Genomic DNA, 23,208 nt, shown 5'->3' with positions numbered 1-23,208 from the left:
TTGCTACAACATATATAGTCAAAATGAGTCTGATAAACAGACATTGCATTTTCACCAATTAGATAAGCAGCTTGAACTTTGTGTCACTGAAAAAGTAGAAGAAATTACAAACACTGTTCCCATCACTTTTTTAGCACACGTAGTTGGATAAAATACAAACTTTATTTCCTTTCATCATTTGAACAGGGCAAAGGAGCACAAAGCACACACAAGCTGCATTCAGCAACAATATTCTTGTTTGTCTTATAAATACAAGGCAGATGCTAATTGAAAACACAAGGAAATTTGATCCTATTAAAAAGGCAGGAAGCTGCATTTAGTCAATTCATCATTAAATGCTTACTACAAGGCAGTGTTGCTGATGAAATAGTGCAGGGGCACACCTCGTGGACAAAATGCTTACAGCACCTGGTATTCCCAGGCGGTCTCCCATCCAAGTACTAACCAGGCCCGACCCTGCTTAGCTTCCGAGATCAGACGAGATCGGGCGTACCCAGGATGGTATGGCCGTAAGCGAGAAACAATCTCTTGCTACAACATATATAGTCAAAGTGAGTCTGATAAAACAGACATTTAGTCAATTCATCATTAAATGCTTAATACAAGGCAGTGTTGCTGATGAAATAGTGCAAGAGCACACCTCGTGGACAAAATGCTTACAGCACCTGGTATTCCCAGGCGGTCTCCCATCCAAGTACTAACCAGGCCCGACCCTGCTTAGCTTCCGAGATCAGACGAGATCGGGCGTACCCAGGCTGGTATGGCCGTAAGCGAGAAACAATCTCTTGCTACAACATATATAGTCAAAATGAGTCTGATAAACAGACATTGCATTTTCACCAATTAGATAAGCAGCTTGAACTTTGTGTCACTGAAAAAGTAGAAGAAATTATAAAAACTGTTCCCATCACTTTTTAGCACAGGTAGTTGGATAAAATACAAACTTTATTTCCTTTCATCATTTGAACAGGGCAAAGGAGCACAAAGCACACACAAGCTGCATTCAGCAACAATATTCTTGTTTGTCTTATAAATACAAGGCAGATGCTAATTGAAAACACAAGGAAATTTGATCCTATTAAAAAGGCAGGAAGCTGCATTTAGTCAATTCATCATTAAATGCTTACTACAAGGCAGTGTTGCTGATGAAATAGTGCAGGGGCACACCCTCGTGGACAAAATGCTTACAGCACCTGGTATTCCCAGGCGGTCTCCCATCCAAGTACTAACAGGCCCACCCTGCTTAGCTTCATCAACCGTACCAGGCTGGTTGGCCGTAGCGAGAAACAATCTCTTGCTACAACATATATAGTCAAAGTGAGTCTGATAAAACAGACATTTAGTCAATTCATCATTAAATGCTTAATACAAGGCAGTGTTGCTGATGAAATAGTGCAAGAGCACCCCGTGGACAAATGCTTACAGCACCTGGTATTCCCAGGCGGTCTCCCATCCAAGTACTAACCAGGCCCGACCCTGCTTAGCTTCCGAGATCAGACGAGATCGGGCGTACCCAGGCTGGTATGGCCGTAAGCGAGAAACAATCTCTTGCTACAACATATATAGTCAAAATGAGTCTGATAAACAGACATTGCATTTTCACCAATTAGATAAGCAGCTTGAACTTTGTGTCACTGAAAAAGTAGAAGAAATTACAAACACTGTTCCCATCAGTTTTTAGCACACGTAGTTGGATAAAATACCAACTTTATTTCCTTTCATCATTTGAACAGGGCAAAGGAGCACAAAGCACACACAAGCTGCATTCAGCAACAATATTCTTGTTTGTCTTATAAATACAAGGCAGATGCTAATTGAAAACACAAGGAAATTTGATCCTATTAAAAAGGCAGGAAGCTGCATTAGTCAATTCATCATTAAATGCTTAATACAAGGCAGTGTTGCTGATGAAATAGTGCAAGAGCACCCCTCGTGGACAAAATGCTTACAGCACCTGGTATTCCCAGGCGGTCTCCCATCCAAGTACTAACCAGGCCCGACCCTGCTTAGCTTCCGAGATCAGACGAGTTCGGGCGTACCCAGGCTGGTATGGCCGTAAGCGAGAAACAATCTCTTGCTACAACATATATAGTCAAAATGAGTCTGATAAACAGACATTGCATTTTCACCAATTAGATAAGCAGCTTGAACTTTGTGTCACTGAAAAAGTAGAAGAAATTACAAAAACTGTTCCCATCACTTTTTAGCACAGGTAGTTGGATAAAATACAAACTTTATTTCCTTTCATCATTTGAACAGGGCAAAGGAGCACAAAGCACACACAAGCTGCATTCAGCAACAATATTCTTGTTTGTCTTATAAATACAAGGCAGATGCTAATTGAAAACACAAGGAAATTTGATCCTATTAAAAGGCAGGAAGCTGCATTTAGTCAATTCATCATTAAATGCTTACTACAAGGCAGTGTTGCTGATGAAATAGTGCAGGGGCACACCCTCGTGGACAAAATGCTTACAGCACCTGGTATTCCCAGGCGGTCTCCCATCCAAGTACTAACCAGGCCCGACCCTGCTTAGCTTCCGAGATCAGACGAGATCGGGCGTACCCAGGCTGGTATGGCCGTAAGCGAGAAACAATCTCTTGCTACAACATATATAGTCAAAGTGAGTCTGATAAAACAGACATTTAGTCAATTCATCATTAAATGCTTAATACAAGGCAGTGTTGCTGATGAAATAGTGCAAGAGCACCCCTCGTGGACAAATGCTTACAGCACCTGGTATTCCCAGGCGGTCTCCCATCCAAGTACTAACCAGGCCCGACCCTGCTTAGCTTCCGAGATCAGACGAGATCGGGCGTACCCAGGCTGGTATGGCCGTAAGCGAGAAACAATCTCTTGCTACAACATATATAGTCAAAGTGAGTCTGATAAAACAGACATTTAGTCAATTCATCATTAAATGCTTAATACAAGGCAGTGTTGCTGATGAAATAGTGCAAGAGCACACCCTCGTGGACAAAATGCTTACAGCACCTGGTATTCCCAGGCGGTCTCCCATCCAAGTACTAACCAGGCCCGACCCTGCTTAGCTTCCGAGATCAGACGAGATCGGGCGTACCCAGGCTGGTATGGCCGTAAGCGAGAAACAATCTCTTGCTACAACATATATAGTCAAAATGAGTCTGATAAACAGACATTGCATTTTCACCAATTAGATAAGCAGCTTGAACTTTGTGTCACTGAAAAAGTAGAAGAAATTACAAACACTGTTCCCATCACTTTTTAGCACACGTAGTTGGATAAAATACCAACTTTATTTCCTTTCATCATTTGAACAGGGCAAAGGAGCACAAAGCACACACAAGCTGCATTCAGCAACAATATTCTTGTTTGTCTTATAAATACAAGGCAGATGCTAATTGAAAACACAAGGAAATTTGATCCTATTAAAAAGGCAGGAAGCTGCATTTAGTCAATTCATCATTAAATGCTTACTACAAGGCAGTGTTGCTGATGAAATAGTGCAGGGGCACACCTCGTGGACAAAATGCTTACAGCACCTGGTATTCCCAGGCGGTCTCCCATCCAAGTACTAACCAGGCCCGACCCTGCTTAGCTTCCGAGATCAGACGAGATCGGGCGTACCCAGGATGGTATGGCCGTAAGCGAGAAACAATCTCTTGCTACAACATATATAGTCAAAGTGAGTCTGATAAAACAGACATTTAGTCAATTCATCATTAAATGCTTAATACAAGGCAGTGTTGCTGATGAAATAGTGCAAGAGCACCCCCTCGTGGACAAAATGCTTACAGCACCTGGTATTCCCAGGCGGTCTCCCATCCAAGTACTAACCAGGCCCGACCCTGCTTAGCTTCCGAGATCAGACGAGATCGGGCGTACCCAGGCTGGTATGGCCGTAAGCGAGAAACAATCTCTTGCTACAACATATATAGTCAAAATGAGTCTGATAAACAGACATTGCATTTTCACCAATTAGATAAGCAGCTTGAACTTTGTGTCACTGAAAAAGTAGAAGAAATTACAAAATCTGTTGCCATCACTTTTTAGCACAGGTAGTTGGATAAAATACAAACTTTATTTCCTTTCATCATTTGAACAGGGCAAAGGAGCACAAAGCACACACAAGCTGCATTCAGCAACAATATTCTTGTTTGTCTTATAAATACAAGGCAGATGCTAATTGAAAACACAAGGAAATTTGATCCTATTAAAAAGGCAGGAAGCTGCATTTAGTCAATTCATCATTAAATGCTTACTACAAGGCAGTGTTGCTGATGAAATAGTGCAGGGGCACACCCTCGTGGACAAAATGCTTACAGCACCTGGTATTCCCAGGCGGTCTCCCCATCCAAGTACTAACCAGGCCCGACCCTGCTTAGCTTCCGAGATCAGACGAGTTCGGGCGTACCCAGGCTGGTATGGCCGTAAGCGAGAAACAATCTCTTGCTACAACATATATAGTCAAAGTGAGTGTGATAAACAGACATTGCATTTTCACCAATTAGATAAGCAGCTTGAACTTTGTGTCACTGAAAAAGTAGAAGAAATTACAAACACTGTTCCCATCACTTTTTAGCACAGGTAGTTGGATAAAATACAAACTTTATTTCCTTTCATCATTTGAACAGGGCAAAGGAGCACAAAGCACACACAAGCTGCATTCAGCAACAATATTCTTGTTTGTCTTATAAATACAAGGCAGATGCTAATTGAAACACAAGGAAATTTGATCCTATTAAAAAGGCAGGAAGCTGCATTTAGTCAATTCATCATTAAATGCTTACTACAAGGCAGTGTTGCTGATGAAATAGTGCAGGGGCACACCCTCGTGGACAAAATGCTTACAGCACCTGGTATTCCCAGGCGGTCTCCCATCCAAGTACTAACCAGGCCCGACCCTGCTTAGCTTCCGAGATCAGACGAGATCGGGCGTACCCAGGATGGTATGGCCGTAAGCGAGAAACAATCTCTTGCTACAACATATATAGTCAAAGTGAGTCTGATAAAACAGAGATTTAGTCAATTCATCATTAAATGCTTAATACAAGGCAGTGTTGCTGATGAAATAGTGCAAGAGCACCCCCTCGTGGACAGAATGCTTACAGCACCTGGTATTCCCAGGCGGTCTCCCATCCAAGTACTAACCAGGCCCGACCCTGCTTAGCTTCCGAGATCAGACGAGATCGGGCGTACCCAGGATGGTATGGCCGTAAGCGAGAAACAATCTCTTGCTACAACATATATAGTCAAAGTGAGTCTGATAAAACAGACATTTAGTCAATTCATCATTAAATGCTTAATACAAGGCAGTGTTGCTGATGAAATAGTGCAAGAGCACCCCCTCGTGGACAAAATGCTTACAGCACCTGGTATTCCCAGGCGGTCTCCCATCCAAGTACTAACCAGGCCCGACCCTGCTTAGCTTCCGAGATCAGACGAGATCGGGCGTACCCAGGCTGGTATGGCCGTAAGCGAGAAACAATCTCTTGCTACAACATATATAGTCAAAATGAGTCTGATAAACAGACATTGCATTTTCACCAATTAGATAAGCAGCTTGAACTTTGTGTCACTGAAAAAGTAGAAGAAATTATAAAATCTGTTGCCATCACTTTTTAGCACAGGTAGTTGGATAAAATACAAACTTTATTTCCTTTCATCATTTGAACAGGGCAAAGGAGCATAAAGCACACACAAGCTGCATTCAGCAACAATATTCTTGTTTGTCTTATAAATACAAGGCAGATGCTAATTGAAAACACAAGGAAATTTGATCCTATTAAAAAGGCAGGAAGCTGCATTTAGTCAATTCATCATTAAATGCTTACTACAAGGCAGTGTTGCTGATGAAATAGTGCAGGGGCACACCCTCGTGGACAAAATGCTTACAGCACCTGGTATTCCCAGGCGGTCTCCCATCCAAGTACTAACCAGGCCCGACCCTGCTTAGCTTCCGAGATCAGACGAGATCGGGCGTACCCAGGCTGGTATGGCCGTAAGCGAGAAACAATCTCTTGCTACAACATATATAGTCAAAGTGAGTCTGATAAAACAGACATTTAGTCAATTCATCATTAAATGCTTAATACAAGGCAGTGTTGCTGATGAAATAGTGCAAGAGCACACCCTCGTGGACAAAATGCTTACAGCACCTGGTATTCCCAGGCGGTCTCCCATCCAAGTACTAACCAGGCCCGACCCTGCTTAGCTTCCGAGATCAGACGAGATCGGGCGTACCCAGGCTGGTATGGCGGTAAGCGAGAAACAATCTCTTGCTACAACATATATAGTCAAAATGAGTCTGATAAACAGACATTGCATTTTCACCAATTAGATAAGCAGCTTGAACTTTGTGTCACTGAAAAAGTAGAAGAAATTACAAACACTGTTCCCATCAGTTTTTAGCACACGTAGTTGGATAAAATACCAACTTTATTTCCTTTCATCATTTGAACAGGGCAAAGGAGCACAAAGCACACACAAGCTGCATTCAGCAACAATATTCTTGTTTGTCTTATAAATACAAGGCAGATGCTAATTGAAAACACAAGGAAATTTGATCCTATTAAAAAGGCAGGAAGCTGCATTTAGTCAATTCATCATTAAATGCTTACTACAAGGCAGTGTTGCTGATGAAATAGTGCAGGGGCACACCCTCGTGGACAAAATGCTTACAGCACCTGGTATTCCCAGGCGGTCTCCCATCCAAGTACTAACCAGGCCCGACCCTGCTTAGCTTCCGAGATCAGACGAGATCGGGCGTACCCAGGATGGTATGGCCGTAAGCGAGAAACAATCTCTTGCTACAACATATATAGTCAAAGTGAGTCTGATAAAACAGAGATTTAGTCAATTCATCATTAAATGCTTAATACAAGGCAGTGTTGCTGATGAAATAGTGCAAGAGCACACCTCGTGGACAGAATGCTTACAGCACCTGGTATTCCCAGGCGGTCTCCCATCCAAGTACTAACCAGGCCCGACCCTGCTTAGCTTCCGAGATCAGACGAGATCGGGCGTACCCAGGATGGTATGGCCGTAAGCGAGAAACAATCTCTTGCTACAACATATATAGTCAAAGTGAGTCTGATAAAACAGACATTTAGTCAATTCATCATTAAATGCTTAATACAAGGCAGTGTTGCTGATGAAATAGTGCAAGAGCACCCCTCGTGGACAAAATGCTTACAGCACCTGGTATTCCCAGGCGGTCTCCAATCCAAGTACTAACCAGGCCCGACCCTGCTTAGCTTCCGAGATCAGACGAGATCGGGCGTACCCAGGCTGGTATGGCCGTAAGCGAGAAACAATCTCTTGCTACAACATATATAGTCAAAATGAGTCTGATAAACAGACATTGCATTTTCACCAATTAGATAAGCAGCTTGAACTTTGTGTCACTGAAAAAGTAGAAGAAATTATAAAATCTGTTGCCATCACTTTTTAGCACAGGTAGTTGGATAAAATACAAACTTTATTTCCTTTCATCATTTGAACAGGGCAAAGGAGCATAAAGCACACACAAGCTGCATTCAGCAACAATATTCTTGTTTGTCTTATAAATACAAGGCAGATGCTAATTGAAAACACAAGGAAATTTGATCCTATTAAAAAGGCAGGAAGCTGCATTTAGTCAATTCATCATTAAATGCTTACTACAAGGCAGTGTTGCTGATGAAATAGTGCAGGGGCACACCCTCGTGGACAAAATGCTTACAGCACCTGGTATTCCCAGGCGGTCTCCCATCCAAGTACTAACCAGGCCCGACCCTGCTTAGCTTCCGAGATCAGACGAGATCGGGCGTACCCAGGCTGGTATGGCCGTAAGCGAGAAACAATCTCTTGCTACAACATATATAGTCAAAGTGAGTCTGATAAAACAGACATTTAGTCAATTCATCATTAAATGCTTAATACAAGGCAGTGTTGCTGATGAAATAGTGCAAGAGCACACCCTCGTGGACAAAATGCTTACAGCACCTGGTATTCCCAGGCGGTCTCCCATCCAAGTACTAACCAGGCCCGACCCTGCTTAGCTTCCGAGATCAGACGAGATCGGGCGTACCCAGGCTGGTATGGCGGTAAGCGAGAAACAATCTCTTGCTACAACATATATAGTCAAAATGAGTCTGATAAACAGACATTGCATTTTCACCAATTAGATAAGCAGCTTGAACTTTGTGTCACTGAAAAAGTAGAAGAAATTACAAACACTGTTCCCATCAGTTTTTAGCACACGTAGTTGGATAAAATACCAACTTTATTTCCTTTCATCATTTGAACAGGGCAAAGGAGCACAAAGCACACACAAGCTGCATTCAGCAACAATATTCTTGTTTGTCTTATAAATACAAGGCAGATGCTAATTGAAAACACAAGGAAATTTGATCCTATTAAAAAGGCAGGAAGCTGCATTTAGTCAATTCATCATTAAATGCTTACTACAAGGCAGTGTTGCTGATGAAATAGTGCAGGGGCACACCCTCGTGGACAAAATGCTTACAGCACCTGGTATTCCCAGGCGGTCTCCCATCCAAGTACTAACCAGGCCCGACCCTGCTTAGCTTCCGAGATCAGACGAGATCGGGCGTACCCAGGATGGTATGGCCGTAAGCGAGAAACAATCTCTTGCTACAACATATATAGTCAAAGTGAGTCTGATAAAACAGACATTTAGTCAATTCATCATTAAATGCTTAATACAAGGCAGTGTTGCTGATGAAATAGTGCAAGAGCACACCCTCGTGGACAAAATGCTTACAGCACCTGGTATTCCCAGGCGGTCTCCCATCCAAGTACTAACCAGGCCCGACCCTGCTTAGCTTCCGAGATCAGACGAGATCGGGCGTACCCAGGCTGGTATGGCGGTAAGCGAGAAACAATCTCTTGCTACAACATATATAGTCAAAATGAGTCTGATAAACAGACATTGCATTTTCACCAATTAGATAAGCAGCTTGAACTTTGTGTCACTGAAAAAGTAGAAGAAATTATAAAATCTGTTGCCATCACTTTTTAGCACAGGTAGTTGGATAAAATACAAACTTTATTTCCTTTCATCATTTGAACAGGGCAAAGGAGCATAAAGCACACACAAGCTGCATTCAGCAACAATATTCTTGTTTGTCTTATAAATACAAGGCAGATGCTAATTGAAAACACAAGGAAATTTGATCCTATTAAAAAGGCAGGAAGCTGCATTTAGTCAATTCATCATTAAATGCTTACTACAAGGCAGTGTTGCTGATGAAATAGTGCAGGGGCACACCCTCGTGGACAAAATGCTTACAGCACCTGGTATTCCCAGGCGGTCTCCCATCCAAGTACTAACCAGGCCCGACCCTGCTTAGCTTCCGAGATCAGACGAGATCGGGCGTACCCAGGCTGGTATGGCCGTAAGCGAGAAACAATCTCTTGCTACAACATATATAGTCAAAGTGAGTCTGATAAAACAGACATTTAGTCAATTCATCATTAAATGCTTAATACAAGGCAGTGTTGCTGATGAAATAGTGCAAGAGCACACCCTCGTGGACAAAATGCTTACAGCACCTGGTATTCCCAGGCGGTCTCCCATCCAAGTACTAACCAGGCCCGACCCTGCTTAGCTTCCGAGATCAGACGAGATCGGGCGTACCCAGGTTGGTATGGCGGTAAGCGAGAAACAATCTCTTGCTACAACATATATAGTCAAAATGAGTCTGATAAACAGACATTGCATTTTCACCAATTAGATAAGCAGCTTGAACTTTGTGTCACTGAAAAAGTAGAAGAAATTACAAACACTGTTCCCATCAGTTTTTAGCACACGTAGTTGGATAAAATACCAACTTTATTTCCTTTCATCATTTGAACAGGGCAAAGGAGCACAAAGCACACACAAGCTGCATTCAGCAACAATATTCTTGTTTGTCTTATAAATACAAGGCAGATGCTAATTGAAAACACAAGGAAATTTGATCCTATTAAAAAGGCAGGAAGCTGCATTTAGTCAATTCATCATTAAATGCTTAATACAAGGCAGTGTTGCTGATGAAATAGTGCAAGAGCACACCCTCGTGGACAAAATGCTTACAGCACCTGGTATTCCCAGGCGGTCTCCCATCCAAGTACTAACCAGGCCCGACCCTGCTTAGCTTCCGAGATCAGACGAGTTCGGGCGTACCCAGGCTGGTATGGCCGTAAGCGAGAAACAATCTCTTGCTACAACATATATAGTCAAAATGAGTCTGATAAACAGACATTGCATTTTCACCAATTAGATAAGCAGCTTGAACTTTGTGTCACTGAAAAAGTAGAAGAAATTACAAACACTGTTCCCATCACTTTTTAGCACACGTAGTTGGATAAAATACCAACTTTATTTCCTTTCATCATTTGAACAGGGCAAAGGAGCACAAAGCACACACAAGCTGCATTCAGCAACAATATTCTTGTTTGTCTTATAAATACAAGGCAGATGCTAATTGAAAACACAAGGAAATTTGATCCTATTAAAAAGGCAGGAAGCTGCATTTAGTCAATTCATCATTAAATGCTTACTACAAGGCAGTGTTGCTGATGAAATAGTGCAGGGGCACACCCTCGTGGACAAAATGCTTACAGCACCTGGTATTCCCAGGCGGTCTCCCATCCAAGTACTAACCAGGCCCGACCCTGCTTAGCTTCCGAGATCAGACGAGATCGGGCGTACCCAGGATGGTATGGCCGTAAGCGAGAAACAATCTCTTGCTACAACATATATAGTCAAAGTGAGTCTGATAAAACAGACATTTAGTCAATTCATCATTAAATGCTTAATACAAGGCAGTGTTGCTGATGAAATAGTGCAAGAGCACACCCTCGTGGACAAAATGCTTACAGCACCTGGTATTCCCAGGCGGTCTCCCATCCAAGTACTAACCAGGCCCGACCCTGCTTAGCTTCCGAGATCAGACGAGATCGGGCGTACCCAGGCTGGTATGGCGGTAAGCGAGAAACAATCTCTTGCTACAACATATATAGTCAAAATGAGTCTGATAAACAGACATTGCATTTTCACCAATTAGATAAGCAGCTTGAACTTTGTGTCACTGAAAAAGTAGAAGAAATTATAAAATCTGTTGCCATCACTTTTTAGCACAGGTAGTTGGATAAAATACAAACTTTATTTCCTTTCATCATTTGAACAGGGCAAAGGAGCACAAAGCACACACAAGCTGCATTCAGCAACAATATTCTTGTTTGTCTTATAAATACAAGGCAGATGCTAATTGAAAACACAAGGAAATTTGATCCTATTAAAAAGACAGGAAGCTGCATTTAGTCAATTCATCATTAAATGCTTACTACAAGGCAGTGTTGCTGATGAAATAGTGCAGGGGCACACCCTCGTGGACAAAATGCTTACAGCACCTGGTATTCCCAGGCGGTCTCCCATCCAAGTACTAACCAGGCCCGACCCTGCTTAGCTTCCGAGATCAGACGAGATCGGGCGTACCCAGGCTGGTATGGCCGTAAGCGAGAAACAATCTCTTGCTACAACATATATAGTCAAAGTGAGTCTGATAAAACAGACATTTAGTCAATTCATCATTAAATGCTTAATACAAGGCAGTGTTGCTGATGAAATAGTGCAAGAGCACACCCTCGTGGACAAAATGCTTACAGCACCTGGTATTCCCAGGCGGTCTCCCATCCAAGTACTAACCAGGCCCGACCCTGCTTAGCTTCCGAGATCAGACGAGATCGGGCGTACCCAGGTTGGTATGGCGGTAAGCGAGAAACAATCTCTTGCTACAACATATATAGTCAAAATGAGTCTGATAAACAGACATTGCATTTTCACCAATTAGATAAGCAGCTTGAACTTTGTGTCACTGAAAAAGTAGAAGAAATTACAAACACTGTTCCCATCAGTTTTTAGCACACGTAGTTGGATAAAATACCAACTTTATTTCCTTTCATCATTTGAACAGGGCAAAGGAGCACAAAGCACACACAAGCTGCATTCAGCAACAATATTCTTGTTTGTCTTATAAATACAAGGCAGATGCTAATTGAAAACACAAGGAAATTTGATCCTATTAAAAAGGCAGGAAGCTGCATTTAGTCAATTCATCATTAAATGCTTAATACAAGGCAGTGTTGCTGATGAAATAGTGCAAGAGCACACCCTCGTGGACAAAATGCTTACAGCACCTGGTATTCCCAGGCGGTCTCCCATCCAAGTACTAACCAGGCCCGACCCTGCTTAGCTTCCGAGATCAGACGAGTTCGGGCGTACCCAGGCTGGTATGGCCGTAAGCGAGAAACAATCTCTTGCTACAACATATATAGTCAAAGTGAGTGTGATAAACAGACATTGCATTTTCACCAATTAGATAAGCAGCTTGAACTTTGTGTCACTGAAAAAGTAGAAGAAATTACAAACACTGTTCCCATCACTTTTTAGCACAGGTAGTTGGATAAAATACAAACTTTATTTCCTTTCATCATTTGAACAGGGCAAAGGAGCACAAAGCACACACAAGCTGCATTCAGCAACAATATTCTTGTTTGTCTTATAAATACAAGGCAGATGCTAATTGAAAACACAAGGAAATTTGATCCTATTAAAAAGGCAGGAAGCTGCATTTAGTCAATTCATCATTAAATGCTTACTACAAGGCAGTGTTGCTGATGAAATAGTGCAGGGGCACACCCTCGTGGACAAAATGCTTACAGCACCTGGTATTCCCAGGCGGTCTCCCATCCAAGTACTAACCAGGCCCGACCCTGCTTAGCTTCCGAGATCAGACGAGATCGGGCGTACCCAGGATGGTATGGCCGTAAGCGAGAAACAATCTCTTGCTACAACATATATAGTCAAAGTGAGTCTGATAAAACAGACATTTAGTCAATTCATCATTAAATGCTTAATACAAGGCAGTGTTGCTGATGAAATAGTGCAAGAGCACACCTCGTGGACAGAATGCTTACAGCACCTGGTATTCCCAGGCGGTCTCCCATCCAAGTACTAACCAGGCCCGACCCTGCTTAGCTTCCGAGATCAGACGAGATCGGGCGTACCCAGGCTGGTATGGCCGTAAGCGAGAAACAATCTCTTGCTACAACATATATAGTCAAAATGAGTCTGATAAACAGACATTGCATTTTCACCAGTTAGATAAGCAGCTTGAACTTTGTGTCACTGAAAAAGTAGAAGAAATTACAAACACTGTTCCCATCAGTTTTTAGCACACGTAGTTGGATAAAATACCAACTTTATTTCCTTTCATCATTTGAACAGGGCAAAGGAGCACAAAGCACACACAAGCTGCATTCAGCAACAATATTCTTGTTTGTCTTATAAATACAAGGCAGATGCTAATTGAAAACACAAGGAAATTTGATCCTATGAAAAAAGGCAGGAAGCTGCATTTAGTCAATTCATCATTAAATGCTTACTACAAGGCAGTGTTGCTGATGAAATAGTGCAAGAGCACACCCTCGTGGACAAAATGCTTACAGCACCTGGTATTCCCAGGCGGTCTCCCATCCAAGTACTAACCAGGCCCGACCCTGCTTAGCTTCCGAGATCAGACGAGTTCGGGCGTACCCAGGCTGGTATGGCCGTAAGCGAGAAACAATCTCTTGCTACAACATATATAGTCAAAGTGAGTCTGATAAAACAGACATTTAGTCAATTCATCATTAAATGCTTAATACAAGGCAGTGTTGCTGATGAAATAGTGCAAGAGCACCCCCTCGTGGACAAAATGCTTACAGCACCTGGTATTCCCAGGCGGTCTCCCATCCAAGTACTAACCAGGCCCGACCCTGCTTAGCTTCCGAGATCAGACGAGATCGGGCGTACCCAGGCTGGTATGGCCGTAAGCGAGAAACAATCTCTTGCTACAACATATATAGTCAAAATGAGTCTGATAAACAGACATTGCATTTTCACCAATTAGATAAGCAGCTTGAACTTTGTGTCACTGAAAAAGTAGAAGAAATTATAAAATCTGTTGCCATCACTTTTTAGCACAGGTAGTTGGATAAAATACAAACTTTATTTCCTTTCATCATTTGAACAGGGCAAAGGAGCATAAAGCACACACAAGCTGCATTCAGCAACAATATTCTTGTTTGTCTTATAAATACAAGGCAGATGCTAATTGAAAACACAAGGAAATTTGATCCTATTAAAAAGGCAGGAAGCTGCATTTAGTCAATTCATCATTAAATGCTTACTACAAGGCAGTGTTGCTGATGAAATAGTGCAGGGGCACACCCTCGTGGACAAAATGCTTACAGCACCTGGTATTCCCAGGCGGTCTCCCATCCAAGTACTAACCAGGCCCGACCCTGCTTAGCTTCCGAGATCAGACGAGATCGGGCGTACCCAGGCTGATATGGCGGTAAGCGAGAAACAATCTCTTGCTACAACATATATAGTCAAAATGAGTCTGATAAACAGACATTGCATTTTCACCAATTAGATAAGCAGCTTGAACTTTGTGTCACTGAAAAAGTAGAAGAAATTACAAACACTGTTCCCATCAGTTTTTAGCACACGTAGTTGGATAAAATACCAACTTTATTTCCTTTCATCATTTGAACAGGGCAAAGGAGCACAAAGCACACACAAGCTGCATTCAGCAACAATATTCTTGTTTGTCTTATAAATACAAGGCAGATGCTAATTGAAAACACAAGGAAATTTGATCCTATTAAAAAGGCAGGAAGCTGCATTTAGTCAATTCATCATTAAATGCTTAATACAAGGCAGTGTTGCTGATGAAATAGTGCAAGAGCACACCCTCGTGGACAAAATGCTTACAGCACCTGGTATTCCCAGGCGGTCTCCCATCCAAGTACTAACCAGGCCCGACCCTGCTTAGCTTCCGAGATCAGACGAGTTCGGGCGTACCCAGGCTGGTATGGCCGTAAGCGAGAAACAATCTCTTGCTACAACATATATAGTCAAAGTGAGTGTGATAAACAGACATTGCATTTTCACCAATTAGATAAGCAGCTTGAACTTTGTGTCACTGAAAAAGTAGAAGAAATTACAAACACTGTTCCCATCACTTTTTAGCACAGGTAGTTGGATAAAATACAAACTTTATTTCCTTTCATCATTTGAACAGGGCAAAGGAGCACAAAGCACACACAAGCTGCATTCAGCAACAATATTCTTGTTTGTCTTATAAATACAAGGCAGATGCTAATTGAAAACACAAGGAAATTTGATCCTATTAAAAGGCAGGAAGCTGCATTTAGTCAATTCATCATTAAATGCTTACTACAAGGCAGTGTTGCTGATGAAATAGTGCAGGGGCACACCCTCGTGGACAAAATGCTTACAGCACCTGGTATTCCCAGGCGGTCTCCCATCCAAGTAGTAACCAGGCCCGACCCTGCTTAGCTTCCGAGATCAGACGAGTTCGGGCGTACCCAGGCTGGTATGGCCGTAAGCGAGAAACAAACTCTTGCTACAACATATATAGTCAAAGTGAGTGTGATAAACAGACATTGCATTTTCACCAATTAGATAAGCAGCTTGAACTTTGTGTCACTGAAAAAGTAGAAGAAATTACAAACACTGTTCCCATCACTTTTTAGCACAGGTAGTTGGATAAAATACAAACTTTATTTCCTTTCATCATTTGAACAGGGCAAAGGAGCACAAAGCACACACAAGCTGCATTCAGCAACAATATTCTTGTTTGTCTTATAAATACAAGGCAGATGCTAATTGAAAACACAAGGAAATTTGATCCTATTAAAAGGCAGGAAGCTGCATTTAGTCAATTCATCATTAAATGCTTACTACAAGGCAGTGTTGCTGATGAAATAGTGCAGGGGCACACCCTCGTGGACAAAATGCTTACAGCACCTGGTATTCCCAGGCGGTCTCCCATCCAAGTAGTAACCAGGCCCGACCCTGCTTAGCTTCCGAGATCAGACGAGATCGGGCGTACCCAGGATGGTATGGCCGTAAGCGAGAAACAATCTCTTGCTACAACATATATAGTCAAAGTGAGTCTGATAAAACAGACATTTAGTCAATTCATCATTAAATGCTTAATACAAGGCAGTGTTGCTGATGAAATAGTGCAAGAGCACCCCCTCGTGGACAAAATGCTTACAGCACCTGGTATTCCCAGGCGGTCTCCCATCCAAGTACTAACCAGGCCCGACCCTGCTTAGCTTCCGAGATCAGACGAGATCGGGCGTACCCAGGCTGGTATGGCCGTAAGCGAGAAACAATCTCTTGCTACAACATATATAGTCAAAATGAGTCTGATAAACAGACATTGCATTTTCACCAATTAGATAAGCAGCTTGAACTTTGTGTCACTGAAAAAGTAGAAGAAATTACAAAATCTGTTGCCATCACTTTTTAGCACAGGTAGTTGGATAAAATACAAACTTTATTTCCTTTCATCATTTGAACAGGGCAAAGGAGCATAAAGCACACACAAGCTGCATTCAGCAACAATATTCTTGTTTGTCTTATAAATACAAGGCAGATGCTAATTGAAAACACAAGGAAATTTGATCCTATTAAAAAGGCAGGAAGCTGCATTTAGTCAATTCATCATTAAATGCTTACTACAAGGCAGTGTTGCTGATGAAATAGTGCAGGGGCACACCCTCGTGGACAAAATGCTTACAGCACCTGGTATTCCCAGGCGGTCTCCCATCCAAGTACTAACCAGGCCCGACCCTGCTTAGCTTCCGAGATCAGACGAGATCGGGCGTACCCTGGCTGGTATGGCCGTAAGCGAGAAACAATCTCTTGCTACAACATATATAGTCAAAGTGAGTCTGATAAAACAGACATTTAGTCAATTCATCATTAAATGCTTAATACAAGGCAGTGTTGCTGATGAAATAGTGCAAGAGCACACCCTCGTGGACAAAATGCTTACAGCACCTGGTATTCCCAGGCGGGCTCCCATCCAAGTACTAACCAGGCCCGACCCTGCTTAGCTTCCGAGATCAGACGAGATCGGGCGTACCCAGGCTGGTATGGCCGTAAGCGAGAAACAATCTCTTGCTACAACATATATAGTCAAAGTGAGTCTGATAAAACAGACATTTAGTCAATTCATCATTAAATGCTTAATACAAGGCAGTGTTGCTGATGAAATAGTGCAAGAGCACACCCTCGTGGACAAAATGCTTACAGCACCTGGTATTCCCAGGCGGTCTCCCATCCAAGTACTAACCAGGCCCGACCCTGCTTAGCTTCCGAGATCAGACGAGATCGGGCGTACCCAGGCTGGTATGGCGGTAAGCGAGAAACAATCTCTTGCTACAACATATATAGTCAAAATGAGTCTGATAAACAGACATTGCATTTTCACCAATTAGATAAGCAGCTTGAACTTTGTGTCACTGAAAAAGTAGAAGAAATTACAAACACTGTTCCCATCAGTTTTTAGCACACGTAGTTGGATAAAATACCAACTTTATTTCCTTTCATCATTTGAACAGGGCAAAGGAGCACAAAGCACACACAAGCTGCATTCAGCAACAATATTCTTGTTTGTCTTATAAATACAAGGCAGATGCTAATTGAAAACACAAGGAAATTTGATCCTATTAAAAAGGCAGGAAGCTGCATTTAGTCAATTCATCATTAAATGCTTAATACAAGGCAGTGTTGCTGATGAAATAGTGCAAGAGCACACCCTCGTGGACAAAATGCTTACAGCACCTGGTATTCCCAGGCGGGCTCCCATCCAAGTACTAACCAGGCCCGACCCTGCTTAGCTTCCGAGATCAGACGAGATCGGGCGTACCCTGGCTGGTATGGCCGTAAGCGAGAAACAATCTCTTGCTACAACATATATAGTCAAAGTGAGTCTGATAAAACAGACATTTAGTCAATTCATCATTAAATGCTTAATACAAGGCAGTGTTGCTGATGAAATAGTGCAAGAGCACACCCTCGTGGACAAAATGCTTACAGCACCTGGTATTCCCAGGCGGGCTCCCATCCAAGTACTAACCAGGCCCGACCCTGCTTAGCTTCCGAGATCAGACGAGATCGGGCGTACCCAGGCTGGTATGGCCGTAAGCGAGAAACAATCTCTTGCTACAACATATATAGTCAAAGTGAGTCTGATAAAACAGACATTTAGTCAATTCATCATTAAATGCTTAATACAAGGCAGTGTTGCTGATGAAATAGTGCAAGAGCACACCCTCGTGGACAAAATGCTTACAGCACCTGGTATTCCCAGGCGGTCTCCCATCCAAGTACTAACCAGGCCCGACCCTGCTTAGCTTCCGAGATCAGACGAGATCGGGCGTACCCAGGCTGGTATGGCCGTAAGCGAGAAACAATCTCTTGCTACAACATATATAGTCAAAATGAGTCTGATAAACAGACATTGCATTTTCACCAATTAGATAAGCAGCTTGAACTTTGTGTCACTGAAAAAGTAGAAGAAATTACAAACACTGTTCCCATCAGTTTTTAGCACACGTAGTTGGATAAAATACCAACTTTATTTCCTTTCATCATTTGAACAGGGCAAAGGAGCACAAAGCACACACAAGCTGCATTCAGCAACAATATTCTTGTTTGTCTTATAAATACAAGGCAGATGCTAATTGAAAACACAAGGAAATTTGATCCTATTAAAAAGGCAGGAAGCTGCATTTAGTCAATTCATCATTAAATGCTTAATACAAGGCAGTGTTGCTGATGAAATAGTGCAAGAGCAAACCCTCGTGGACAAAATGCTTACAGCACCTGGTATTCCCAGGCGGTCTCCCATCCAAGTACTAACCAGGCCCGACCCTGCTTAGCTTCCGAGATCAGACGAGTTCGGGCGTACCCAGGCTGGTATGGCCGTGGCGAGAAACAATCTCTTGCTACAACATATATAGTCAAAGTGAGTGTGATAAACAGACATTGCATTTTCACCAATTAGATAAGCAGCTTGAACTTTGTGTCACTGAAAAAGTAGAAGAAATTACAAACACTGTTCCCATCACTTTTTAGCACAGGTAGTTGGATAAAATACAAACTTTATTTCCTTTCATCATTTGAACAGGGCAAAGGAGCACAAAGCACACACAAGCTGCATTCAGCAACAATATTCTTGTTTGTCTTATAAATACAAGGCAGATGCTAATTGAAAACACAAGGAAATTTGATCCTATTAAAAAGGCAGGAAGCTGCATTTAGTCAATTCATCATTAAATGCTTACTACAAGGCAGTGTTGCTGATGAAATAGTGCAGGGGCACACCCTCGTGGACAAAATGCTTACAGCACCTGGTATTCCCAGGCGGTCTCCCATCCAAGTACTAACCAGGCCCGACCCTGCTTAGCTTCCGAGATCAGACGAGATCGGGCGTACCCAGGCTGGTATGGCCGTAAGCGAGAAACAATCTCTTGCTACAACATATATAGTCAAAGTGAGTCTGATAAAACAGACATTTAGTCAATTCATCATTAAATGCTTAATACAAGGCAGTGTTGCTGATGAAATAGTGCAAGAGCACACCCTCGTGGACAAAATGCTTACAGCACCTGGTATTCCCAGGCGGTCTCCCATCCAAGTACTAACCAGGCCCGACCCTGCTTAGCTTCCGAGATCAGACGAGATCGGGCGTACCCAGGCTGATATGGCCGTAAGCGAGAAACAATCTCTTGCTACAACATATATAGTCAAAGTGAGTCTGATAAACAGACATTGCATTTTCACCAATTAGATAAGCAGCTTGAACTTTGTGTCACTGAAAAAGTAGAAGAAATTACAAACACTGTTCCCATCAGTTTTTAGCACACGTAGTTGGATAAAATACCAACTTTATTTCCTTTCATCATTTGAACAGGGCAAAGGAGCACAAAGCACACACAAGCTGCATTCAGCAACAATATTCTTGTTTGTCTTATAAATACAAGGCAGATGCTAATTGAAAACACAAGGAAATTTGATCCTATTAAAAAGGCAGGAAGCTGCATTTAGTCAATTCATCATTAAATGCTTAATACAAGGCAGTGTTGCTGATGAAATAGTGCAAGAGCAAACCCTCGTGGACAAAATGCTTACAGCACCTGGTATTCCCAGGCGGTCTCCCATCCAAGTACTAACCAGGCCCGACCCTGCTTAGCTTCCGAGATCAGACGAGATCGGGCGTACCCAGGCTGGTATGGCCGTGGCGAGAAACAATCTCTTGCTACAACATATATAGTCAAAGTGAGTGTGATAAACAGACATTGCATTTTCACCAATTAGATAAGCAGCTTGAACTTTGTGTCACTGAAAAAGTAGAAGAAATTACAAACACTGTTCCCATCACTTTTTAGCACAGGTAGTTGGATAAAATACAAACTTTATTTCCTTTCATCATTTGAACAGGGCAAAGGAGCACAAAGCACACACAAGCTGCATTCAGCAACAATATTCTTGTTTGTCTTATAAATACAAGGCAGATGCTAATTGAAAACACAAGGAAATTTGATCCTATTAAAAAGGCAGGAAGCTGCATTTAGTCAATTCATCATTAAATGCTTACTACAAGGCAGTGTTGCTGATGAAATAGTGCAGGGGCACACCCTCGTGGACAAAATGCTTACAGCACCTGGTATTCCCAGGCGGTCTCCCATCCAAGTACTAACCAGGCCCGACCCTGCTTAGCTTCCGAGATCAGACGAGATCGGGCGTACCCAGGATGGTATGGCCGTAAGCGAGAAACAATCTCTTGCTACAACATATATAGTCAAAGTGAGTCTGATAAAACAGACATTTAGTCAATTCATCATTAAATGCTTAATACAAGGCAGTGTTGCTGATGAAATAGTGCAAGAGCACACCCTCGTGGACAAAATGCTTACAGCACCTGGTATTCCCAGGCGGTCTCCCATCCAAGTACTAACCAGGCCCGACCCTGCTTAGCTTCCGAGATCAGACGAGATCGGGCGTACCCAGGCTGGTATGGCCGTAAGCGAGAAACAATCTCTTGCTACAACATATATAGTCAAAATGAGTCTGATAAACAGACATTGCATTTTCACCAATTAGATAAGCAGCTTGAACTTTGTGTCACTGAAAAAGTAGAAGAAATTACAAACACTGTTCCCATCAGTTTTTAGCACACGTAGTTGGATAAAATACCAACTTTATTTCCTTTCATCATTTGAACAGGGCAAAGGAGCACAAAGCACACACAAGCTGCATTCAGCAACAATATTCTTGTTTGTCTTATAAATACAAGGCAGATGCTAATTGAAAACACAAGGAAATTTGATCCTATTAAAAAGGCAGGAAGCTGCATTTAGTCAATTCATCATTAAATGCTTAATACAAGGCAGTGTTGCTGATGAAATAGTGCAAGAGCACACCCTCGTGGACAAAATGCTTACAGCACCTGGTATTCCCAGGCGGGCTCCCATCCAAGTACTAACCAGGCCCGACCCTGCTTAGCTTCCGAGATCAGACGAGATCGGGCGTACCCTGGCTGGTATGGCCGTAAGCGAGAAACAATCTCTTGCTACAACATATATAGTCAAAGTGAGTCTGATAAAACAGACATTTAGTCAATTCATCATTAAATGCTTAATACAAGGCAGTGTTGCTGATGAAATAGTGCAAGAGCACACCCTCGTGGACAAAATGCTTACAGCACCTGGTATTCCCAGGCGGGCTCCCATCCAAGTACTAACCAGGCCCGACCCTGCTTAGCTTCCGAGATCAGACGAGATCGGGCGTACCCAGGCTGGTATGGCCGTAAGCGAGAAACAATCTCTTGCTACAACATATATAGTCAAAGTGAGTCTGATAAAACAGACATTTAGTCAATTCATCATTAAATGCTTAATACAAGGCAGTGTTGCTGATGAAATAGTGCAAGAGCACACCCTCGTGGACAAAATGCTTACAGCACCTGGTATTCCCAGGCGGTCTCCCATCCAAGTACTAACCAGGCCCGACCCTGCTTAGCTTCCGAGATCAGACGAGATCGGGCGTACCCAGGCTGGTATGGCGGTAAGCGAGAAACAATCTCTTGCTACAACATATATAGTCAAAATGAGTCTGATAAACAGACATTGCATTTTCACCAATTAGATAAGCAGCTTGAACTTTGTGTCACTGAAAAAGTAGAAGAAATTACAAACACTGTTCCCATCAGTTTTTAGCACACGTAGTTGGATAAAATACCAACTTTATTTCCTTTCATCATTTGAACAGGGCAAAGGAGCACAAAGCACACACAAGCTGCATTCAGCAACAATATTCTTGTTTGTCTTATAAATACAAGGCAGATGCTAATTGAAAACACAAGGAAATTTGATCCTATTAAAAAGGCAGGAAGCTGCATTTAGTCAATTCATCATTAAATGCTTAATACAAGGCAGTGTTGCTGATGAAATAGTGCAAGAGCACACCCTCGTGGACAAAATGCTTACAGCACCTGGTATTCCCAGGCGGGCTCCCATCCAAGTACTAACCAGGCCCGACCCTGCTTAGCTTCCGAGATCAGACGAGATCGGGCGTACCCAGGCTGGTATGGCCGTAAGCGAGAAACAATCTCTTGCTACAACATATATAGTCAAAGTGAGTCTGATAAAACAGACATTTAGTCAATTCATCATTAAATGCTTAATACAAGGCAGTGTTGCTGATGAAATAGTGCAAGAGCACACCCTCGTGGACAAAATGCTTACAGCACCTGGTATTCCCAGGCGGTCTCCCATCCAAGTACTAACCAGGCCCGACCCTGCTTAGCTTCCGAGATCAGACGAGATCGGGCGTACCCAGGCTGATATGGCGGTAAGCGAGAAACAATCTCTTGCTACAACATATATAGTCAAAATGAGTCTGATAAACAGACATTGCATTTTCACCAATTAGATAAGCAGCTTGAACTTTGTGTCACTGAAAAAGTAGAAGAAATTACAAACACTGTTCCCATCAGTTTTTAGCACACGTAGTTGGATAAAATACCAACTTTATTTCCTTTCATCATTTGAACAGGGCAAAGGAGCACAAAGCACACACAAGCTGCATTCAGCAACAATATTCTTGTTTGTCTTATAAATACAAGGCAGATGCTAATTGAAAACACAAGGAAATTTGATCCTATTAAAAAGGCAGGAAGCTGCATTTAGTCAATTCATCATTAAATGCTTAATACAAGGCAGTGTTGCTGATGAAATAGTGCAAGAGCAAACCCTCGTGGACAAAATGCTTACAGCACCTGGTATTCCCAGGCGGTCTCCCATCCAAG

The 23,208-nt window shown here is 42.5% G+C and overlaps 55 non-coding genes and 2 pseudogenes across 55 annotated transcripts in view; all 57 read right to left on the bottom strand.

Annotated features, from left to right (window-relative positions):
* Nucleotides 1-396: 396 nt before the first annotated feature.
* Nucleotides 397-515, bottom strand: LOC123735368 (5S ribosomal RNA). Its single transcript, XR_006765450.1, has one exon. It is a non-coding gene; the product is annotated as a 5S ribosomal RNA (ribosomal RNA).
* A 138-nt stretch (nt 516-653) lies between these two features.
* Nucleotides 654-772, bottom strand: LOC123735358 (5S ribosomal RNA). Its single transcript, XR_006765440.1, has one exon. It is a non-coding gene; the product is annotated as a 5S ribosomal RNA (ribosomal RNA).
* A 644-nt stretch (nt 773-1,416) lies between these two features.
* Nucleotides 1,417-1,535, bottom strand: LOC123735356 (5S ribosomal RNA). Its single transcript, XR_006765438.1, has one exon. It is a non-coding gene; the product is annotated as a 5S ribosomal RNA (ribosomal RNA).
* A 407-nt stretch (nt 1,536-1,942) lies between these two features.
* LOC123735433 (5S ribosomal RNA) lies at nt 1,943-2,061 on the bottom strand. The gene has a single exon (XR_006765515.1). It is a non-coding gene; the product is annotated as a 5S ribosomal RNA (ribosomal RNA).
* Nucleotides 2,062-2,469: 408 nt separating this feature from the next.
* LOC123735355 (5S ribosomal RNA) lies at nt 2,470-2,588 on the bottom strand. Its single transcript, XR_006765437.1, has one exon. It is a non-coding gene; the product is annotated as a 5S ribosomal RNA (ribosomal RNA).
* Nucleotides 2,589-2,725: 137 nt separating this feature from the next.
* On the bottom strand, nt 2,726-2,844 carry LOC123735354 (5S ribosomal RNA). Its single transcript, XR_006765436.1, has one exon. It is a non-coding gene; the product is annotated as a 5S ribosomal RNA (ribosomal RNA).
* Nucleotides 2,845-2,983: 139 nt separating this feature from the next.
* LOC123735353 (5S ribosomal RNA) lies at nt 2,984-3,102 on the bottom strand. Its single transcript, XR_006765435.1, has one exon. It is a non-coding gene; the product is annotated as a 5S ribosomal RNA (ribosomal RNA).
* Nucleotides 3,103-3,510: 408 nt separating this feature from the next.
* On the bottom strand, nt 3,511-3,629 carry LOC123735357 (5S ribosomal RNA). Its single transcript, XR_006765439.1, has one exon. It is a non-coding gene; the product is annotated as a 5S ribosomal RNA (ribosomal RNA).
* A 139-nt stretch (nt 3,630-3,768) lies between these two features.
* LOC123735352 (5S ribosomal RNA) lies at nt 3,769-3,887 on the bottom strand. Its single transcript, XR_006765434.1, has one exon. It is a non-coding gene; the product is annotated as a 5S ribosomal RNA (ribosomal RNA).
* A 409-nt stretch (nt 3,888-4,296) lies between these two features.
* On the bottom strand, nt 4,297-4,416 carry LOC123735584 (5S ribosomal RNA). The gene has a single exon (XR_006765667.1). It is a non-coding gene; the product is annotated as a 5S ribosomal RNA (ribosomal RNA).
* Nucleotides 4,417-4,824: 408 nt separating this feature from the next.
* On the bottom strand, nt 4,825-4,943 carry LOC123735346 (5S ribosomal RNA). Its single transcript, XR_006765428.1, has one exon. It is a non-coding gene; the product is annotated as a 5S ribosomal RNA (ribosomal RNA).
* Nucleotides 4,944-5,082: 139 nt separating this feature from the next.
* LOC123735335 (5S ribosomal RNA) lies at nt 5,083-5,201 on the bottom strand. The gene has a single exon (XR_006765417.1). It is a non-coding gene; the product is annotated as a 5S ribosomal RNA (ribosomal RNA).
* A 139-nt stretch (nt 5,202-5,340) lies between these two features.
* On the bottom strand, nt 5,341-5,459 carry LOC123735351 (5S ribosomal RNA). Its single transcript, XR_006765433.1, has one exon. It is a non-coding gene; the product is annotated as a 5S ribosomal RNA (ribosomal RNA).
* Nucleotides 5,460-5,868: 409 nt separating this feature from the next.
* On the bottom strand, nt 5,869-5,987 carry LOC123735350 (5S ribosomal RNA). The gene has a single exon (XR_006765432.1). It is a non-coding gene; the product is annotated as a 5S ribosomal RNA (ribosomal RNA).
* A 139-nt stretch (nt 5,988-6,126) lies between these two features.
* On the bottom strand, nt 6,127-6,245 carry LOC123735506 (5S ribosomal RNA). Its single transcript, XR_006765588.1, has one exon. It is a non-coding gene; the product is annotated as a 5S ribosomal RNA (ribosomal RNA).
* A 409-nt stretch (nt 6,246-6,654) lies between these two features.
* Nucleotides 6,655-6,773, bottom strand: LOC123735324 (5S ribosomal RNA). Its single transcript, XR_006765406.1, has one exon. It is a non-coding gene; the product is annotated as a 5S ribosomal RNA (ribosomal RNA).
* A 138-nt stretch (nt 6,774-6,911) lies between these two features.
* Nucleotides 6,912-7,030, bottom strand: LOC123735313 (5S ribosomal RNA). Its single transcript, XR_006765395.1, has one exon. It is a non-coding gene; the product is annotated as a 5S ribosomal RNA (ribosomal RNA).
* Nucleotides 7,031-7,168: 138 nt separating this feature from the next.
* LOC123735532 (5S ribosomal RNA) lies at nt 7,169-7,287 on the bottom strand. The gene has a single exon (XR_006765615.1). It is a non-coding gene; the product is annotated as a 5S ribosomal RNA (ribosomal RNA).
* A 409-nt stretch (nt 7,288-7,696) lies between these two features.
* LOC123735349 (5S ribosomal RNA) lies at nt 7,697-7,815 on the bottom strand. The gene has a single exon (XR_006765431.1). It is a non-coding gene; the product is annotated as a 5S ribosomal RNA (ribosomal RNA).
* Nucleotides 7,816-7,954: 139 nt separating this feature from the next.
* LOC123735505 (5S ribosomal RNA) lies at nt 7,955-8,073 on the bottom strand. The gene has a single exon (XR_006765587.1). It is a non-coding gene; the product is annotated as a 5S ribosomal RNA (ribosomal RNA).
* A 409-nt stretch (nt 8,074-8,482) lies between these two features.
* On the bottom strand, nt 8,483-8,601 carry LOC123735302 (5S ribosomal RNA). The gene has a single exon (XR_006765384.1). It is a non-coding gene; the product is annotated as a 5S ribosomal RNA (ribosomal RNA).
* Nucleotides 8,602-8,740: 139 nt separating this feature from the next.
* LOC123735504 (5S ribosomal RNA) lies at nt 8,741-8,859 on the bottom strand. Its single transcript, XR_006765586.1, has one exon. It is a non-coding gene; the product is annotated as a 5S ribosomal RNA (ribosomal RNA).
* A 409-nt stretch (nt 8,860-9,268) lies between these two features.
* On the bottom strand, nt 9,269-9,387 carry LOC123735348 (5S ribosomal RNA). The gene has a single exon (XR_006765430.1). It is a non-coding gene; the product is annotated as a 5S ribosomal RNA (ribosomal RNA).
* Nucleotides 9,388-9,526: 139 nt separating this feature from the next.
* Nucleotides 9,527-9,645, bottom strand: LOC123735460 (5S ribosomal RNA). The gene has a single exon (XR_006765542.1). It is a non-coding gene; the product is annotated as a 5S ribosomal RNA (ribosomal RNA).
* Nucleotides 9,646-10,054: 409 nt separating this feature from the next.
* On the bottom strand, nt 10,055-10,173 carry LOC123735432 (5S ribosomal RNA). Its single transcript, XR_006765514.1, has one exon. It is a non-coding gene; the product is annotated as a 5S ribosomal RNA (ribosomal RNA).
* Nucleotides 10,174-10,582: 409 nt separating this feature from the next.
* On the bottom strand, nt 10,583-10,701 carry LOC123735291 (5S ribosomal RNA). Its single transcript, XR_006765373.1, has one exon. It is a non-coding gene; the product is annotated as a 5S ribosomal RNA (ribosomal RNA).
* A 139-nt stretch (nt 10,702-10,840) lies between these two features.
* On the bottom strand, nt 10,841-10,959 carry LOC123735503 (5S ribosomal RNA). The gene has a single exon (XR_006765585.1). It is a non-coding gene; the product is annotated as a 5S ribosomal RNA (ribosomal RNA).
* A 409-nt stretch (nt 10,960-11,368) lies between these two features.
* LOC123735347 (5S ribosomal RNA) lies at nt 11,369-11,487 on the bottom strand. The gene has a single exon (XR_006765429.1). It is a non-coding gene; the product is annotated as a 5S ribosomal RNA (ribosomal RNA).
* A 139-nt stretch (nt 11,488-11,626) lies between these two features.
* LOC123735459 (5S ribosomal RNA) lies at nt 11,627-11,745 on the bottom strand. Its single transcript, XR_006765541.1, has one exon. It is a non-coding gene; the product is annotated as a 5S ribosomal RNA (ribosomal RNA).
* A 409-nt stretch (nt 11,746-12,154) lies between these two features.
* On the bottom strand, nt 12,155-12,273 carry LOC123735431 (5S ribosomal RNA). Its single transcript, XR_006765513.1, has one exon. It is a non-coding gene; the product is annotated as a 5S ribosomal RNA (ribosomal RNA).
* A 409-nt stretch (nt 12,274-12,682) lies between these two features.
* LOC123735280 (5S ribosomal RNA) lies at nt 12,683-12,801 on the bottom strand. Its single transcript, XR_006765362.1, has one exon. It is a non-coding gene; the product is annotated as a 5S ribosomal RNA (ribosomal RNA).
* Nucleotides 12,802-12,939: 138 nt separating this feature from the next.
* LOC123735345 (5S ribosomal RNA) lies at nt 12,940-13,058 on the bottom strand. The gene has a single exon (XR_006765427.1). It is a non-coding gene; the product is annotated as a 5S ribosomal RNA (ribosomal RNA).
* A 410-nt stretch (nt 13,059-13,468) lies between these two features.
* Nucleotides 13,469-13,587, bottom strand: LOC123735430 (5S ribosomal RNA). The gene has a single exon (XR_006765512.1). It is a non-coding gene; the product is annotated as a 5S ribosomal RNA (ribosomal RNA).
* A 139-nt stretch (nt 13,588-13,726) lies between these two features.
* On the bottom strand, nt 13,727-13,845 carry LOC123735344 (5S ribosomal RNA). The gene has a single exon (XR_006765426.1). It is a non-coding gene; the product is annotated as a 5S ribosomal RNA (ribosomal RNA).
* Nucleotides 13,846-14,254: 409 nt separating this feature from the next.
* On the bottom strand, nt 14,255-14,373 carry LOC123735549 (5S ribosomal RNA). Its single transcript, XR_006765632.1, has one exon. It is a non-coding gene; the product is annotated as a 5S ribosomal RNA (ribosomal RNA).
* Nucleotides 14,374-14,782: 409 nt separating this feature from the next.
* LOC123735429 (5S ribosomal RNA) lies at nt 14,783-14,901 on the bottom strand. The gene has a single exon (XR_006765511.1). It is a non-coding gene; the product is annotated as a 5S ribosomal RNA (ribosomal RNA).
* Nucleotides 14,902-15,309: 408 nt separating this feature from the next.
* LOC123735542 (5S ribosomal RNA) lies at nt 15,310-15,428 on the bottom strand. The gene has a single exon (XR_006765625.1). It is a non-coding gene; the product is annotated as a 5S ribosomal RNA (ribosomal RNA).
* A 408-nt stretch (nt 15,429-15,836) lies between these two features.
* LOC123735376 (5S ribosomal RNA) lies at nt 15,837-15,955 on the bottom strand. The gene has a single exon (XR_006765458.1). It is a non-coding gene; the product is annotated as a 5S ribosomal RNA (ribosomal RNA).
* A 139-nt stretch (nt 15,956-16,094) lies between these two features.
* LOC123735343 (5S ribosomal RNA) lies at nt 16,095-16,213 on the bottom strand. The gene has a single exon (XR_006765425.1). It is a non-coding gene; the product is annotated as a 5S ribosomal RNA (ribosomal RNA).
* A 409-nt stretch (nt 16,214-16,622) lies between these two features.
* On the bottom strand, nt 16,623-16,741 carry LOC123735453 (5S ribosomal RNA). The gene has a single exon (XR_006765535.1). It is a non-coding gene; the product is annotated as a 5S ribosomal RNA (ribosomal RNA).
* A 139-nt stretch (nt 16,742-16,880) lies between these two features.
* LOC123735421 (5S ribosomal RNA) lies at nt 16,881-16,999 on the bottom strand. The gene has a single exon (XR_006765503.1). It is a non-coding gene; the product is annotated as a 5S ribosomal RNA (ribosomal RNA).
* Nucleotides 17,000-17,138: 139 nt separating this feature from the next.
* Nucleotides 17,139-17,257, bottom strand: LOC123735501 (5S ribosomal RNA). Its single transcript, XR_006765583.1, has one exon. It is a non-coding gene; the product is annotated as a 5S ribosomal RNA (ribosomal RNA).
* A 409-nt stretch (nt 17,258-17,666) lies between these two features.
* Nucleotides 17,667-17,785, bottom strand: LOC123735539 (5S ribosomal RNA). The gene has a single exon (XR_006765622.1). It is a non-coding gene; the product is annotated as a 5S ribosomal RNA (ribosomal RNA).
* A 139-nt stretch (nt 17,786-17,924) lies between these two features.
* On the bottom strand, nt 17,925-18,043 carry LOC123735420 (5S ribosomal RNA). The gene has a single exon (XR_006765502.1). It is a non-coding gene; the product is annotated as a 5S ribosomal RNA (ribosomal RNA).
* Nucleotides 18,044-18,182: 139 nt separating this feature from the next.
* On the bottom strand, nt 18,183-18,301 carry LOC123735342 (5S ribosomal RNA). The gene has a single exon (XR_006765424.1). It is a non-coding gene; the product is annotated as a 5S ribosomal RNA (ribosomal RNA).
* A 409-nt stretch (nt 18,302-18,710) lies between these two features.
* Nucleotides 18,711-18,828, bottom strand: LOC123735672 (uncharacterized; annotated as a pseudogene).
* Nucleotides 18,829-19,237: 409 nt separating this feature from the next.
* On the bottom strand, nt 19,238-19,356 carry LOC123735341 (5S ribosomal RNA). The gene has a single exon (XR_006765423.1). It is a non-coding gene; the product is annotated as a 5S ribosomal RNA (ribosomal RNA).
* Nucleotides 19,357-19,495: 139 nt separating this feature from the next.
* On the bottom strand, nt 19,496-19,614 carry LOC123735409 (5S ribosomal RNA). The gene has a single exon (XR_006765491.1). It is a non-coding gene; the product is annotated as a 5S ribosomal RNA (ribosomal RNA).
* A 409-nt stretch (nt 19,615-20,023) lies between these two features.
* On the bottom strand, nt 20,024-20,141 carry LOC123735641 (uncharacterized; annotated as a pseudogene).
* Nucleotides 20,142-20,550: 409 nt separating this feature from the next.
* LOC123735269 (5S ribosomal RNA) lies at nt 20,551-20,669 on the bottom strand. Its single transcript, XR_006765351.1, has one exon. It is a non-coding gene; the product is annotated as a 5S ribosomal RNA (ribosomal RNA).
* A 139-nt stretch (nt 20,670-20,808) lies between these two features.
* On the bottom strand, nt 20,809-20,927 carry LOC123735340 (5S ribosomal RNA). The gene has a single exon (XR_006765422.1). It is a non-coding gene; the product is annotated as a 5S ribosomal RNA (ribosomal RNA).
* A 409-nt stretch (nt 20,928-21,336) lies between these two features.
* On the bottom strand, nt 21,337-21,455 carry LOC123735538 (5S ribosomal RNA). Its single transcript, XR_006765621.1, has one exon. It is a non-coding gene; the product is annotated as a 5S ribosomal RNA (ribosomal RNA).
* Nucleotides 21,456-21,594: 139 nt separating this feature from the next.
* Nucleotides 21,595-21,713, bottom strand: LOC123735419 (5S ribosomal RNA). Its single transcript, XR_006765501.1, has one exon. It is a non-coding gene; the product is annotated as a 5S ribosomal RNA (ribosomal RNA).
* A 139-nt stretch (nt 21,714-21,852) lies between these two features.
* On the bottom strand, nt 21,853-21,971 carry LOC123735500 (5S ribosomal RNA). The gene has a single exon (XR_006765582.1). It is a non-coding gene; the product is annotated as a 5S ribosomal RNA (ribosomal RNA).
* A 409-nt stretch (nt 21,972-22,380) lies between these two features.
* Nucleotides 22,381-22,499, bottom strand: LOC123735418 (5S ribosomal RNA). The gene has a single exon (XR_006765500.1). It is a non-coding gene; the product is annotated as a 5S ribosomal RNA (ribosomal RNA).
* Nucleotides 22,500-22,638: 139 nt separating this feature from the next.
* On the bottom strand, nt 22,639-22,757 carry LOC123735548 (5S ribosomal RNA). Its single transcript, XR_006765631.1, has one exon. It is a non-coding gene; the product is annotated as a 5S ribosomal RNA (ribosomal RNA).
* Nucleotides 22,758-23,166: 409 nt separating this feature from the next.
* The window catches only part of LOC123735428 (5S ribosomal RNA), a 119-nt gene continuing 77 nt past the window's right edge, over nt 23,167-23,208 (bottom strand). The window contains exon 1 of the ribosomal RNA XR_006765510.1: nt 23,167-23,208. This exon is cut by the window's right edge and continues 77 nt beyond it. This is a non-coding gene — a ribosomal RNA (5S ribosomal RNA).

This window comes from Salmo salar, unplaced genomic scaffold (assembly GCF_905237065.1).
Source record: "Salmo salar unplaced genomic scaffold, Ssal_v3.1, whole genome shotgun sequence".
Lineage (NCBI taxonomy): Eukaryota > Metazoa > Chordata > Actinopteri > Salmoniformes > Salmonidae > Salmo > Salmo salar.
The sequence above is the reverse complement of the archived record's forward strand: the minus strand, read 5'-3'. Positions and strand labels throughout refer to the sequence as shown.